Here is a 15,366-nt window from a genome sequence, read left to right on the forward strand (position 1 = left end):
TTTTTTTTTTTTTTTTTTTTTTTTTTTTTAAGGAGGACATACTTCACCAAGTCAGAAAAATTCTGCTGAGTAGACACTAGAGACCGAATCCCCTCTGGGTATTTCCTCATCCACTCTTTCGGAGCTAACCCAGAATCTTCTAATCAAATCCCTGAGATGCTGCCTGATGCCCAGGTGCAGCCCCTGCCACAGCAGCTGGGGCAACACTCCATCCTGGGGGCAGGGCGGGTGTTTCTGTTGGGAGCAGAGCCCGCGGCTCCCTGCAGCCCTGTTCCCAGGGTCAGGACCAGCCTCAGTCCCGAGAGGCTGCGGAGAAGCAGGGACGGATGAAGGGTTGGGCGAAGCAGAAACGAAATGCTGCCTCCAAGGTCATGAAGCCGGTCAATGAAACAGCCAAGAGTCACACACTGAGCCCGGGTGTTTTAGGTGATCTTCAGCTGGAGGCACACTGTTGTGCAATGCCGAGGTATGTGCTTGCTATCAAATCATATTCTCTTTTTTTTTGCTTTCTCCTTCCTGAGAGCTTTTGGAGACCATTAAGAGAAACAAGAGGTGTTTGCAAGGTTAAGAGACTCAGTGTCTAAACTTACCATGAAGGTTTGCAGTAATTTACAGCTGCAGGCAGCAAGCACTCTTCATGGGGGGAAGGGAAATGCAATTTAAGAGAACAGAAATAAATAAGAAGCCGCAGCAGCTAACACTCTCTGATTTAATCCCCAGCCCACGAGAAAGATTTATTCCGTTATCTGACAGTTTGATCACTTCAGGAATCCCATAGGTCAACGCATATCTGCTGTTATTATCTCTGGGCTGTTTCCACCAAGATGCACAGGGAAGATTTGTTAAAGAAATGAACCAAAGAGGGGTGCTGATAGGAGAGTAATAGATGGGACCCCCTGAGACACTTGTCGTGGAGATAACCCTGGTGATGCTTCTGCACACTGGCCTGTGTTGGTTGCTCTGTGCTGTGGATGGGAGGGAAACCTCCTGGGGTGCAGGGAAAGCTTGAACCTAAATGTCTGCTTGGAAATAGAGAGGATGAAGAGCTGGGGCGGGGGGGCAATCTGTGCAGATGGAGCAGCCTCTGCCCAGCGCCCCCACCGTGCCAAGGGCTGGTCTCCATGCAAGGGGTGCAGATCGGTGGGCAGAGCTGGAAGACCCTGGGAGCTGACATCGCTCCGTGTCTGCAAACTGCTCGGGGGGTTTATTTCCACCCGCAGCCCATGGTCCTCCACGGGCAGCTTCATCTCACACTGATCTCTGTTACCCCGCTGAATTTGGAAGGTAAAAGTCTGGCCGCTGAGGAACTTCTGGGATCAGAAGGGCCAAATCCCTTTGTGAAAGGTGAATCTGCTCTCTGCTATGGGGCTGAGCCCCCACACAGTGGATGCTGGTGCCTCCTACTGCCTTTGGTTGGGGTGAACAGGCAAGGAGGACTCGTTTGCAAAGAGGCACCCAGAAAAGGGAAATTTGGTCATGAGTGGTGGACAAGCCCAGAACATAGCATGGAGGAGCCACATGAGACCAACGTTAGGTACCCAATCTAACCAGAAATCCTCTGGCAGGTCCATTAGAGCTGCCCAGTCTGTCAGCACAGGGAGAAGGAAGCTCCTGAGGAGTTTGAAGGATGGATGAATCATTAGTGAGTGCAGACACATCTCAGGTGTTTCAGAGGTGGTGGCAATGAAGGAGGGCAGGACCGCAGGGCCAGGGAATGTTCACAGACAGACCCATGGGAAGTGAGGAGCTTTTTTGGGTTGGTGGAGCCTTGTGGCTGTCATCCCGAGGTGCTCGAGGAGCTGGTGAGATGGTGTGAGGTGCCTGCAGGATGGTGCTGCTGGGCCTGCTGTTAGACCAGGAGGAATTGGTTCCTGCAACAGATATACCAAGGACTTAACTCCTGGGGTTGTCACAGCTCGGTGTACGATGTGTCCTTGCCCTATTTCAGTGTCTGAACTGCGGAGCTGGCTATTCAAGTTGGTTATCTTGGAAGCTGCTGTGTTTGGAGTTGTTGTGGGAGGAATTGGAGGACTCTTCCATCAGGAAGATCCCTGTGCAGTGGGGTGGGACACCAGTGTCATGGGCACGGCTTGCTTGGGAGCCATGCAGATGTTGGCAGACAGGTTTACAGCTCCAGATGTTTCTTGGTGTAGATGCAGAAAAGGGTGAGTGGGAAACATCCCTTTAAAACCCTGAAGGAATGGAGGTTGAAAACCATCCAGCGGGGCACCTGCAAAGTGTTTCCCTTCCCCATGGCTTTCTTCACACTGCTAGGCCATGGGTGCCCCTTGTGCAACCCCAGCACCCTTCCCAAACACCCCCTCTGCTCCCATCTCCCAAAGAGACCCTCTGGGGCACTTGTTTCCCCATTTGCCTTTTCTCTGGAAATTAACCATTTCTCAGTGCTTCCCCTCTTCTTCCCTTGCTGTTGAATTTCCCATTGCAGAGTGTGCCTTTTGCTGTCAGAGCTGCCTGGGAATGGCACCAAAAAGCCACGGGAAACTCTCCTACGCAATCAGGCATGTAGCCACAGAGACATATGTGGAGGGAAATGCAGCCTGTACCAACAAACAGCCAGAATGCAGATACATAAACAGACACAAATAAACAGGCTCACACCCCCCAGTAAGCCTGAAACACATCCACACAGGCAGATGCTTTAGCAAGCCTATATGGAGGCACTCAGATGCAGAAAAATGCACGTGCACATAAAGGTTTTTCCCCTTCCGTGCAGCTCCAGCAAGAGCGAAGGCAAAGAGGAGCCACAGATGCCTTAAGCACCCATACACATGCTGCCCTACAGATAGACCATTTGGCAAAGGCCTCTCTTGGTTTGAGTTTCTCTGGCTGAAATTATACGCGTTGCCAAGATCCCGAAGCTGAAGTTGCTTGCAAGCCTGCCCTTGCCCAATTTCATGCTTTTCACCGGCTTTTTCATTTAGTGAAAAGCTGGCTAAGGACTGCGCAAGGGTGGGCAGAAAACTGCTGGCCAAGGAAAGGGTATGAGATGTGTAGATGGAAGTCTAGCTAGCAGCACTGCCTTAACTGACCAGAGGAAGGGGTTGAGGGCTGCATTTTTCTGTGAGAGAATGTTATTTTTCTCCTGATCCATGGTTTTTCCAGCATTAACTAAATAACTATTGACAGTCCGGCTGGCTTTGGCACGCCATGCCAAGACAGGAAGGTGTTTGGCTTGGCTCCAGGAGGAATGATTTTACATGGAAATGGTCTGCCAGGGTCTTCTGCCAGGGTCTTCTCCCTGGAATGATGATATTCTGGAATGGGAGCAGAGAGGGTTTGGGCACTGCCGTGATGCTTGGGAGCTGGGTTCAAGTTTAAGCTTAAGCTGTGAGTGGTGTGGCAGGAAGATTGAGAGCTGCAAGTGTGGCTTTGTTTCATAAGGAAAATGAGCAAAAAAAATGCTGAAGGTCCCTGGGAAGGAAAAGGCAAAGCTAGGAAAAGAGAAGGCTGCTTCTTTTTATTTTTTGTTTCATTCTGTAATTTTACATGTTTCCCTTTGAGCAGCTCACAGAACTTCATGTTGACATTGGCTCTTCAGGCAAGAGTGAGGTTTGTGTCAGACCTCAAAATATTTTTCAATCAAAATAAAAAGTAGCATCAAACGGGGAATAACATAACACCGTGAGTGTTGAAACCTGATATTTTCTAGTGCTTTTTCCCTGGCCTTCCTCTATCCCAGTTCCCCCCTCAAAAACCCAGACAGATTTTGCCAAGCTTGGAGTGCCTTGCCAAGGCAGTTGCAATGACAGGTTTCTGCGCTGCCTTGTACCCGCTCCCACTGTGCACACCCCTCCTTACGAAGCCCCTTCCCTGGTGTCTGTGGGCAGCCTGAGCTGATCCCAAGCCCACCCGGGCTGCGCAGAGCTGCTGTGCCCCAGCCAAGGCTGCGGGTGAGACGCCGTCGGCCCAGCGCGGGCTGGGGCAGTGCGAGGGAGAGAGCAGGGGTGGGGGAGAAACCCCTCACTGCAGCACCGAGAGCCTGCCAGCTGCCTTTATCGTATTCTTTGTTGATATTTATTCTGATCTGGAGCCAGCACTGCCAGCTACAGCCGTTACAGCTGCGCTTGTTGTTTGGTGGCTGTTTCACCAGCACGTGCCTCTTTGTGCAGTCGCCGCACGACACGGCCGCAGCCGGGCTGCTGGCTTGCGGCCAGCAAAGGGGCACGAACCTCCCAAATGGACCAAGGCTGTACCTTGCCTCGAGCTGCACCCCCTGCCCCTGCTCCCCAAATCACCAACAGCCACCTCGCCCCGCGCTTTCCTGGTGGGTGCCGGGGCTTGGGCGCTCACCCCGCGGCGTCCGGCAGCGCTGGCCAAGCGCGTTGGCTTGGGATGGGCAGGAGCCTTGCCGGAGGGGAGAAAACCTCAGCACGAGCAAACACCTTGGGGGTTTGCCCAGCAGGTTTTTCAAGCTGTGGCTCTACTTCACCACCTACTTTTTCCCCAGCTGCTTGTTTTCACCCTAACCCAGTGTCTGTGCTCTCCTGCGATGAATTCTGCTGTAGCTGCTCTGAGGGAGGGTACGGGTATGCTGTGTGGGTATGCCCCGACCGTTTGTGAGTAGTGAGCAGTGGGAAGCCAGGAGTAGTCCAAAACTGAATTGTAGCTCACTCTCTGCTGTTTTATCATCTGCTAATTGCAAGCGATGGAGGTGGGCAGCTACAGAGCCTCTACAAAGTCCAGGCCCAGGGCAATACTTGCAGGGATGCCCCACTGGGCAGGAAAGTGCTTGTGTGATCCAGACAACAAAGTGAAAATCAGGCAGTGCTCTGAGAGGAGGAGGACTTGAGTGTTGTGTGTAGGGAGAGCTGGTTTTCTTCATGGCTGGGGACTTGGGGTGAGTTGCTCCATCTTATTTTCCCCCTTGATGTCTGCCCCTTCGCCTCTCAGGGTCTCTGCGGGGCATCTTGCTGCCTATAAACTGCACTTAACACATTCATGAGCACAGCAAAAGGAAAATAAAAGGACTAATTGTTCAAAAATGCTGAATAAATATTGATGGAGTGCTCCTGCTATCCCATTTCCCAGTGCAGTGCTGGCTGGGCTCCTCTGTGCTGCCTCTGCACAGCAAGAGCCATGTGGCATGGCCCAGCTCACTGCTCTCAGGCTGGCTGTGCCAAGGGGATGCTATCCCCCCAGCACAAAGTTTGTGGTCCCCCACTCCTGTTCATGTGCACCCAGGTCCTTGTGATGAAGGGTAGGTATGTGACTTGGGGGGGAAGCTGTTTGCAGAGTGTGGGGCTTTGCAGTTTGGCATTTTCCTTGGTGCTGTGACCCAACACCTGAGGCACCGCCTGGTGAACGGACAGTTTGGGGCTGTGCAATTAGCGGCGAAGCAGCAGGCCAGGCTGCTGTAATGCCAGAAAGTGCCTGGGCAAACACCCAGAGTTAGGACTTGCTGACGAGCATCTAATTAGAATCCAAGGAAATGAACTTATTTTTAAAAGTTATGTTCAGGGTGTGGGCCATTCCCATTTGAGAGCCCTCTGCTGATGCCAAGGAACAGCTTGGCAGGGATGTATTTGCATGCCCTGCCTGTGTCCCTGCCCGCATCCCTGCCTGCTTTGCTCTGGGACGTGTGTGGGGGAGCAGTTCAGCTGTGGTTCAGACTGTCCTGCCACCACTCGGTGCTGCACTGACCAGGAATGGCCTCATGTTGCACCAGGGAAGGTTTCCACTAGATATTAGGAAGGATTTCTGTGCAGAAGGGGCTGTTGGGCATTGGAATGGGCTGCCCAGGGCAGGGGGGGACTCCCCATCCCTGGAGGGGTTGAAGAGTCGGGTTGAGCCAGCGCTGAGGGATCTGGGGGAGCTGGGAACGGTCAGGGTGAGGGTCATGGTTGGGCTGGAGGAGCTGCAAGGGCTTTTCCAACCTCGATGATTCTGTGATTCCGTGGAAATAAATACCTGTGGCGTGTAGGAGCTGTGAGCCCATCATCCCAGGTCTCTAACGACGGCAGAAAAGCAAGTCAAGAGGAGCAGGGTAAGCATGAAACATCCTCCATGGTGAGGGACTTGCTGAGCCCACTGTGTCCCAGTTCGCTGCCTACCCATCCCATCCCCACAGATCCACCTGCATCCATCCTCAGGGACTGGCCTCCTCCCTGTGGAACCCTTCCCTTCTATCACTTGTCTCACCATGCATCATGGTGAGATGTCTGACATGTCCATCACATGTCTTAATTTCTCTCCCTGACACCCCTATTTAGGATTTCCCAACCTTTTGCTACAAGCTGCGTCCTTCACCCATCTGAAGCAGATGTGCCTCCTGCTGGACCTGTCCCAGCTGGAGATGCATTGCGTCTTGGGGATTCCATTCTGCCTGTATCTGGAGTCTTGGCCGTCCAGATTGGGCTTAAACACGGGTTCGCACCTTTACAGCCTCAGGGGAAGCTGCCCTCCTGCCTGAGACTCCCAAAGCACTTCAGAAACGCTGTCCTGTGTCCTGCTGCAGAGTCGGCTGTGTCTGGGGGATGACCCAGAAAGGGGAAAAGTCCAATCCCTCGGGTTTCCTGGGCCCTTGCATGCCACCCGTGCAAATGTACTGACATCCACGTCCCCAGCAGCAGCGGGAGCAGAGCAGGAGCGGGGCTGGAGCAGTGGCTGCGTGCAATGGCATCTCGGCCTTGGCGCGGGGGCCGGGCGGTGTGGGGGGACGACAGAAGGGCTTAATGAGGGTTTGAATGAAACATCTTGTAAACTTTGGAGCAAAGAAGCTGCAGTTTGATTTGAACATGTTTGCTTGGCAGGGGCTGCCGGGGCCCCTGCTGTTGCTGCTGCTTTTACTGGCGCTAATTAGGCAGATTTCCATCCTGCCAGTCTCGGGCGCTTCTCCTGGAGGGGACTCCACTGGCGAGCCCTGGCCGGGCGGGCATCCCGCTGTGGGTGGCCGAAGGGGTCAGCGTGTCCCCCACACCGGTCCTGGCTGGAGATGGCTCATGTCCTGGGGGTGGCCCAGGCCCCAGCTGAGCCTCCTGGGATGGGACATGGCCCAAGGCCAGCTCAGGGAGTGTGTGTCCTGCTTAGCGCAGAGCACTGACGATGCTGATGGAGGATGCTCCCAAACCCCTGGGACCCCTCGCTGGACCCGATGACTGGTCAGACACCAGCACCCGGGTTAGTACGGAGCACACTGGGGTTTCGGCAGTGATGGGGTGGCCTGGAGCAGGGAGCATTTAAAACCCTTTACAAGATCAGGATTAATTCTGCTCCCACTAGAGTCATCCTGCGGGCACTTTCGCTTCCACTGGAACCAAGTGCTGCTTTTGAAGCTTGATAAATATTTCCTTTCCTTCACTGTCTCTCCACTTCGCTCCTCCTCCCAGGCAGTATCTTGCAAACCCCAAAACATCTGCAATAACACCTCCTCCCACCCCAAAAGCACTTTCTGTTTTCTTGTTTTTCTGGCCTAGCTTCAGTTCTGCGGTGGCTGTTTGGAGAGGAGAAGGGGCAGTGAAGGAGACCCGTGCTGACCTGCCCGCTGTCCCGTGTCTCTGCGCACAAGCTGTGCACAGATCAACTCCCTCCGGTCACCAGGGTAATCCTTCTCCTTTGGTTTATGTTTGTTGGGAGACAGGTCCTTCTTAATCTATTATGGTGTCATTAAAAGGGAAAATGTTTGCTCCATAGGGCCTCAAATGGCCTTTTAAAACTACAGTAAAAATGTAATTACCGGCTCACTTAGGAATTTAACCCTTTCTTGATGTTAACATGCACAGCTCTGTTTCCACGGAAGTAGCAGCAGCTCTGTAGAGATGGGCCTGATCCAGACACTGGGCAGGAATAACCCAAATTTGTCTGCTGGGTTGGTCCTCCGATGTCTCTATGACTGCTGGTGATGTGCTGCAGCTGTGATGGAGCAGGTGAGTGGTTTTTTACAAGCTCCTTTGCGATCTGCAGGTGAAAATGTTGGTATTTAAGACAACGTTCATCTTGCCCAAAGCTCAGAGATGTCATGGCTTCCTGAGCTTGGATCCTACCCCTTTGAGATGCTCAGGCTTTCCAGGCTTCATCTGGACTGGAAATAGCCCCCCCCTCATTTCATCCCTGTGTGGAGGGGCTCAGCCCACGCTGACAGATGGGATTTGGAGGCAGCCTCCAACACAACAGCCCTTATACCTCGCGGGTGCCAGCAGCCCCTGCCATATGGAGCCTCCCAGAGCTCTGTGGGGGCATGGAGACAGGCCTGAGGATGCGTCAGTCTTTCCCAGCCCAGGGATCCCTGGGGCACTGTCATCGCTGCTGTTGTGCCTCCGTTTGTCACCACGGTACGGTGTGGGCGACAGCAGGGCCAGCTCCTGGGGGTGTTTATTCCCATGGGTATGTCAAACACGCTCCAGGAACAGAAACAGCATAAGGATGTCATCCAGTAATTCTCAGTTTTCACATCAGCTAATGCTCCTAAACACAGATTTCTCTGCTGTGGTTGTTTTGTTGTCTGTTTAGACCATGAAGTCCTCCGTGTTTATCCCACTGGTGCTGCAGAGGGTGCAGCACATCCATGGGGTCCTGCATGGGAAAGGCTGGCCCTAGCTTCAGCGCTGGGCAGGCTCAGCTCGCCACAGCAATGCTGCTGAAAAGGCGAGAAGAAACACCCTCAACTGGTAAAAGCCAATTATTTTTATTAGGGGGAAAAAAAAAAAACCCACCTCACAATCCTTTATTCATTCTGTGCGTGTGCTTTAAATCGTAGCAGTCGCACCGTTGAGTGGAACTTAATTATCTTACCAGGAAGCTGGGATTACTTAGTGTGTCTCACAAAGAGCAGCACTTCACACCGTGTGCTGAATTCGGCCGAGGTGAACGGGTTTGCATTAAAACCAGCATGACCCCAGCTGCCTGCTGCTGCCCACAGCTGTCCCGGGGAGCCGGCCGGCCAGCCAGGGCAATTGGTGCCCAGCTTCAATAGCGGCTCCGCAGCCTGGAGAAAGGCTTCTGCCTCTGATGATTTTAAAGGAGTTTTAATGTTCCTTGTCAATGAGTTTTTTGCCCTTTGTTAAGGCAGCAGGGAAGAGGCTCTCATTTAAAGTGCTGCCTTAAAAACCTTTGCATGGCAGGAGATGCTTGAAGATCCTGGTGGCCCAGCCGTGTGGAGGACCGGGGAGGTCACCTTGCCTGCTTATAGATGAAGCATCTCGTTGATGCCACAGGCCTGGTGAGGAAATTAAACATTTGTGTGATTTTAACTGTCATTAATTTCCTTGAAGAGTCTTTCCACAGGAGAATTTACCCAGAGGAAGAGTTTGGCCCCTGCACCCCAATCCTCACTAGTGGGTGCGGGTGCCTCCGTCCTGCTTGTGACTTTGGGTTTGCTGGGCACCTCGGAGAGGCTGGGTGTGAGCAGAGAGAGATTGAATTCTCAGTCCTAGTTGGGGCCTTGGCAAATGTCCCCAGCCCAAGGTAGGGGGACTTGGAACAGAGGGCTTCAGGCAGACTTGTTTTGGCTGAGGGAAACTCTTGTCCTTCCCAAGTTATCACCCTGCTGCTCTGCTTTCAGAGCAGGATGAGAAACCAATTTTACAGCCACCATCTCCTGCAAAGAGCTCTTGCCATAAAGTGGGTAGTTTTGTGTCTTAACAGAACAGCTCCAGTATCAGTCATTTTAATCAAAGCAGTTGGTTTGCAACTCTTTTATTTTTTCTGTTAAAAACCATCTTCATGGCAACAGCTCGGGCCTGTCTTGAGTGCAGACTGGGATGTTTGAGACCCTGCCCTTTGTCCAGTCAACAAGCTGCAGGGTCCAGTTTGGTCTGTAGTTCTGACCATTTATAATGAAGTGTTGAAGAGAGACTAATTTTGTAGCATGACCCGAAGAGAAAGCCTCAAAGGCCCAGCACGTGTGCAGGAGCCAGAAGCAGCGTCAGCTGCTCCCTGAGCAGGGACGGGGTTGTGGGCCCTGAGGCTGTTGCTCTGCCCTACCTCACTCCCAGCCACCCCTCCATAGGACGCCTTTAGGTTTCAGTGTGTGAGGTGATCCACAGCTCTTATTGTTGTCTCAGGTTTCTTTCAAGGATTTCCAGCTTGCATTTGCATCTATGAAGTAGAAAAATATAATTTAATGACAGGTTAGCTTTCGCTCTCACCGTTGCCTGCGGGAGTGCGGGAAGCTCAGGCAGCCCTCAGTTCCGCTCTGCCTTTCAGTGCTGCTGCTTTGCAGCTAAACCAGTGACAGTCACCTGGGGAAAGCAAATCCTTCTCTGCTTTTCCTCCAGCCCCATGAGATGGTCGACGGTGATATCTGGGGTCCTGCGATACTGGGGGAGCAGCTGGTCCTGCCCCCACAGAGGAGCAGCAGCACCAAGGAGGAGAGGGGAAAGGTATGCTACTGCCCTTGCCATTTCTTGGACTACTCCATGCTGTTTCTTTATTTCTTCAGGGTTTGTTTCCTTATCTGTATTTCTGGCTCTTTGTCCAGCATAATTTAGCACAGGTTAAAGAGGATGTCTCAGTGTTTCAGCTGCTGTTGCTGTGAGTCAGCCCAGAGGTGGTTGCATTTTGTGGCTGGGAGAAGTGCTTTGTGCACCGATAACGTTTTGCAGATGATTTTGTCCACCCTTCCCTCTTTCTGCCTTGAAGGTGGAGGGGAAGGGCTGTCTGGGCAGTGTGGGAAACCCGGTGGCAGAGACCAGCTGCCCTCCTGAGCATGGTCAGGGACTTAGAGGTGTTGTAGGAACAACCAGGGGGTGCAAGAAGTGGGGAAATGCCTTGCCCCCTCCCTTGGCTTGGCCCTGCTCAGCAGAGGTTGGTACGGACATGGCGAGGGGTCTGGGGCAGCAGGGTCCGTGCCCAGCTGATAACTGATGCCTGCAAGCAGGCGGGACTGCTGCTGTGCCTCTTGGAGAGCGGGGCTGAGCGTCCTCCTCCTCCTCCCACCCTTCAGGAGATGCTCCCTTCACCTTCAGCTTCTGAAGGAGCAGGAGGGGGTTGTAGTTCCCTTCGGCTTTCAGCTACAGGGTCTGGGCTAGTTCCTTCTCGCAAGAGATGTCCCAGGGAAGCCTGTCAGCCCTGCCTGCTCCTGGAGTCTGCTCTGACCTGGTGTTGAAGCAGGGGAGGGCATCCCAACCAGCTGTCCCCCTGGGGCTGCTGCGAGCCTACCCCGTCCCCCTCACTCCTCCTTCCAGGACAAGATTGTTTTTCTTCACTTCAAACTTCTCTCTTATCCCAAGGGAAGGCAGGAGCGGCAGTTTGGATTTATGCTAAGCAGCTAATTAGCTGTCACCCAGGTTTGAGCGGGGGTAGCACAGCAGCCCTGCTTGGGCGAAGCTCTGAAGGCAGTTTGGGTGGGTGAGGAGTGGCACCGCTGTGCCTCGGCAGGGCCAGCCTGGCTCCTGCCGCAGTCTGAAGGGGCTTGGCCAGCACCTTGCTGCTGCACGAACGCTGCGATGTCACACTGCACGTGCTCAGCATCCCTTCAGCCAGCTCTTGCTCCATGGGAGAGGGGGAAAAACGTGTTGGAGCTGGGAATATATAAGGCATGGCAGGTCCTTTACATCCCGCCTTACCAAAGCTACAGGGATTTTTGTGCTGTTGGAAATACTGTTCTCAGCTCTCCCTCCTGAGCACCATCCGGGGTTGTTTTCACTCCTTGGCAATTTTCTTGATTGGGCTCTGACTGTGTGTGAGGGTCTGGTTGAGTGAAGCATCCCCTGGTAACATCTATGTAGGCAGCATAATCCACCTCAAAGACCCCAAAAGGCCTTGGGGCAGGTTGTGCACCTCTAGTTTGATTTTAACTGGAATGACAAAGTTGGAGGTCTGGCCTTCCTGGAACAACGGGCCAGCGGCCAAGCCTGGAGTCCTGGCTCCGCAGTGCTGGCGGCGCAGGGGCACAACCAGGCACAAAACCTGTAGTGAGAGCCGTGACTTCATCCTGCCACGGTGATGAAAGCGTCCTTCCCAAAGCAGAAGTCATCCCCGTGTTTCAGCGGTCCTGCTCTGCCTGCCACGAGCTTGGAGGACGGCTGTGCTCAGGCCGGGCTGGCAGACACCGGCGTGGGGCATGTCCCACTCCGGCTGTGGCCCAGCTTTAACACACCGCCTGGCTCTCGTTCCTCTGAGCTGGCGGTAGTGCTAGCTCCACCTGTTGTTACAGTCAGACGCGGTTGAAACTCATATAAAACTGTAAGCTGCTATTTATGAAACTCCTTGCATCCAGGAATGCGGCATGAATCCATAGTTATTAGCCCGCCCCTATAACCCAGGGAAGATGAATGCTGCTGGGGCGTGCTGGGCGCTTTTCAGGAAAGCTGCTGCTCTTCAGGCTGAACTCTCATTTAGGGTCAGTAGTTTTCCAGTCCCACCAGTCACTTCACTCCCCTCCTGGACCCTGTTTGTGCCTGCTGAGCTGTCGCAGGTGACGTGGTCTCCTCCTGCTGCATTTCAGGGACAGGGCTCTTAGGCTACACCGGACTGTAGCTCCCCCCCATCCCAGCCCAGCTCTCACCGAGCTTCTTCAGAAACCTCTCCCTGCCTTCTACAGTGGGAAAGATGTCCTGTATGAGGAAAACCCAAAGGCCCGAGCCTGCCTGGCCTTGAGGGTTGGCTCCCATGCGGTTTGTGGGACCCTGATCCCTGGTGCAGAGCTGGGGGGCAGTTCCTGCACCCCACCCTGGGCTCACTCATCACCTTCCTGGAGGGCAGGCGTGCTGCGTGGGAGCCAGCTCTCTGCCTGTCAGCTGTGCAGCGTCCCGCAAGCATCTCACTCCCCACTGAGAGCATTTAATTACCTTTAATTACCCCTGACTTGTTTTTAATTGTTCCCCAATAACACATCCTGATTAGGCAGGGAGGGACGTGTTCTGTTACAGCTGCAACACCCTGAACTTTTCTCTCCCGAGTTCAGACGAGATTAATTTTTCATGCCAAATTACGTGGGTTTCTGTCTGTCCTACCCAGCCAGTGGTTGCTGGGAGGATCTCTGCAGTGCAGTCACAGCCTCAGGTTGGTGGTTGTTATTCCAGTTATGGTCAAAAGAGAGACTGGGGAGATGGACTGTCCAACATGATACACTGGGCTGGGGAAAGCACTGGGGCTATAACAGTTTCTGTTACTCCTTAGCTCCACCGTCCCCAGACCCTTCTGTGTCCTCAGTCTAGGTCCTTTTGCCCTCTCAGGCACTCTCCTCTACAGCTGTGGTTTTTCTCATTTCTCTCCATACCTTGACATAACAGCATGAAACTAAACTGCATCAGATTTCAGCTGTCAGGAAGGGAAAAAAAAATAATGGCAAAGTCTGTTAGACCATGGAATAATCTTCCAGGGGAAATGTTGGGAGCTTTGCTTCTTCAGATGTTTACATCTGAGCTGGACAGAAACCCGAGGAAAAAGAAATACTGGGAGAAATGCTATAAATACGTACGCACCCGGGGCATAAGGAGACTCTTGCAGTGGAAGATGCCTGTCCTTGACTTGCTTCTTGTATATCCTGAGATGTAAGAGCACACTTGAAAGTTGGAAATCTACTTCTAATGAGGGTCTGTTCTGTAACGAGATTTCTTCAATACTCGGGTACCACAGCGTTTAAAGACAGCCAAGCTGATTGGGTCTGTCAGCTTGCCTGCAAGTTAACCAGGCTTGGTAGTATTCAGCCTTTATTTTTATTGAAAATCAACAGTTAGAAATTGAAGCTTGTTTTCAGTTTCTGACATTTATTGCTGATATAACGTATAGTCGCTCTCTTCTCTTCCAGCCATGCAAACAGAGCTTTCGCATTGCTCCCTATGGAGCCTCTCCCCTGGATGTCAGAGGTGGATTTAGCAGAGGTTGGAGGAGCGTTACCCTGGTACAAGGCGCATCCCACCCCCTCCTGTGTTTTCCCTGGGGGCTTTTCCCTGGGTGTTCCTGCCCACGATGTGACCAGTGAGACCAACGGGCTGACCCAGCCCCTCTGGGGGGGAAGGCTGAGTGTTGTGTCAGCCTGGGGCCCACGGTCTGATCCCCAGGGACTGAGCTGGAGATGCTCCAGCGCGCTGAGCGTTGCTGCCTTTGCTCTCCTTTCTCAGCAGGTTGTCTTCTCTTGGAAGGCGCACGGTGGCTGAATGTCCCTCGCCCAGCTCACACTGCTGGCTCTCTGCAGTCACTGAGTTTTCTGGGAAGGAAACTCTTGGGGTGTCCCTCTGCAGCACGCTGGCATGCTCCCACCTCCTGGTGCTTCATGGCAGGAATCTTGGAGCTGGGTCCATGGGAGCTGTCAGGAGATTTCAACCAGGCTAGTGAGATGTTCTGCAGAGCCTGGGTAGCTGCATCTCCTTCAGACACTGCTCTCCACAGAATCTTTAGAAATATCTAGACTCATATCTGTGTGTATGTGGACACAATGTGCTACTCTTACACCAGGTGCTATGCTTCTACTATATATATTTTTTTTTCTTCATGAAAGTTTGGTGGTTGTGAGCCCATTGCGAGCAAGAGAGAAATGGTTTCTCAAGCTTTGGGTCCCGGCCATGCCGGACCCGTGTCTGGGCTGGGTGCCTGACCCTGCGGACTGTGCCTGTGAGCTGAAGGTTCGCATCTGGTGCAGCACCTTGTAGCTAAGGATTTTCACGTGAGAAGGGCCAGAAGCAGACACCTGCAGGTTCACACCTTTTCTTGGAGGAACATTTGATATGTAAAGGAGTGTCTTGTTTGTCTCTGTGGTGAGACAGGCACAAGCCTGTGGTGTGCAGGGTGCTGTGCAGTACAAGTGGGTGCTGTGCAGGGAGAGGGGCTTCTCTTCACTGAGCCAGGGTGCATAGTCCCCAGGAGGGAGGGATCCTCTAAGGGATGGAGGTGTTGGTGGCTTTTTTAGAAAGGTAGAGTGCAGTTCTTTGGATTAGAGGCGCACAGTAAGGAGTGGGAAGAAGATGCTCAAGTGCGTGTTCACAGGGCAGAAAAGGGCTTGTGGCACGGGCAAACTCCCTGATGGCAGCTCTTCTTTCTATCCAGGCTGGGCGTGATTCAGACCTAACTAAACACAGCTGCAGCACAGGCCAACAAATTTTGCTGCAGTTAAACCCCCTACTGCACTAATAATCCCATTAGTTTCCCAGATCTAATGTTTTGCATCTGGGTGTTTATCAGGATTTAATGGCTATTGACTCGTTAATATTTAAACATCAGCACATGTTGCCATTTCAGTTGTTTGGTCTCCAGAGTGGAGATGCTTTGGGTCTTGCTGTTGTTTTGACTCCAGGACCTTAAAACACCAGGGTGGTTCCCGAGACATCTAAGCAGCCAGCCATAGGGATCTGTGTAGAGCTGCTGGGTTTGATCCTGGCTCTGATCCCCCTCCTAAGGATGGATGTGGGGTCTCCAGGCTCATTCTGCCCTTGTGAGCCCCTCCCCAGTGGTCCCTGGACTGCCCCCAGC

The sequence above is a fragment of the Athene cunicularia genome (assembly GCF_003259725.1).
Source record: "Athene cunicularia isolate RWA chromosome 23 unlocalized genomic scaffold, athCun1 chr23_part2, whole genome shotgun sequence".
NCBI lineage: Eukaryota > Metazoa > Chordata > Aves > Strigiformes > Strigidae > Athene > Athene cunicularia.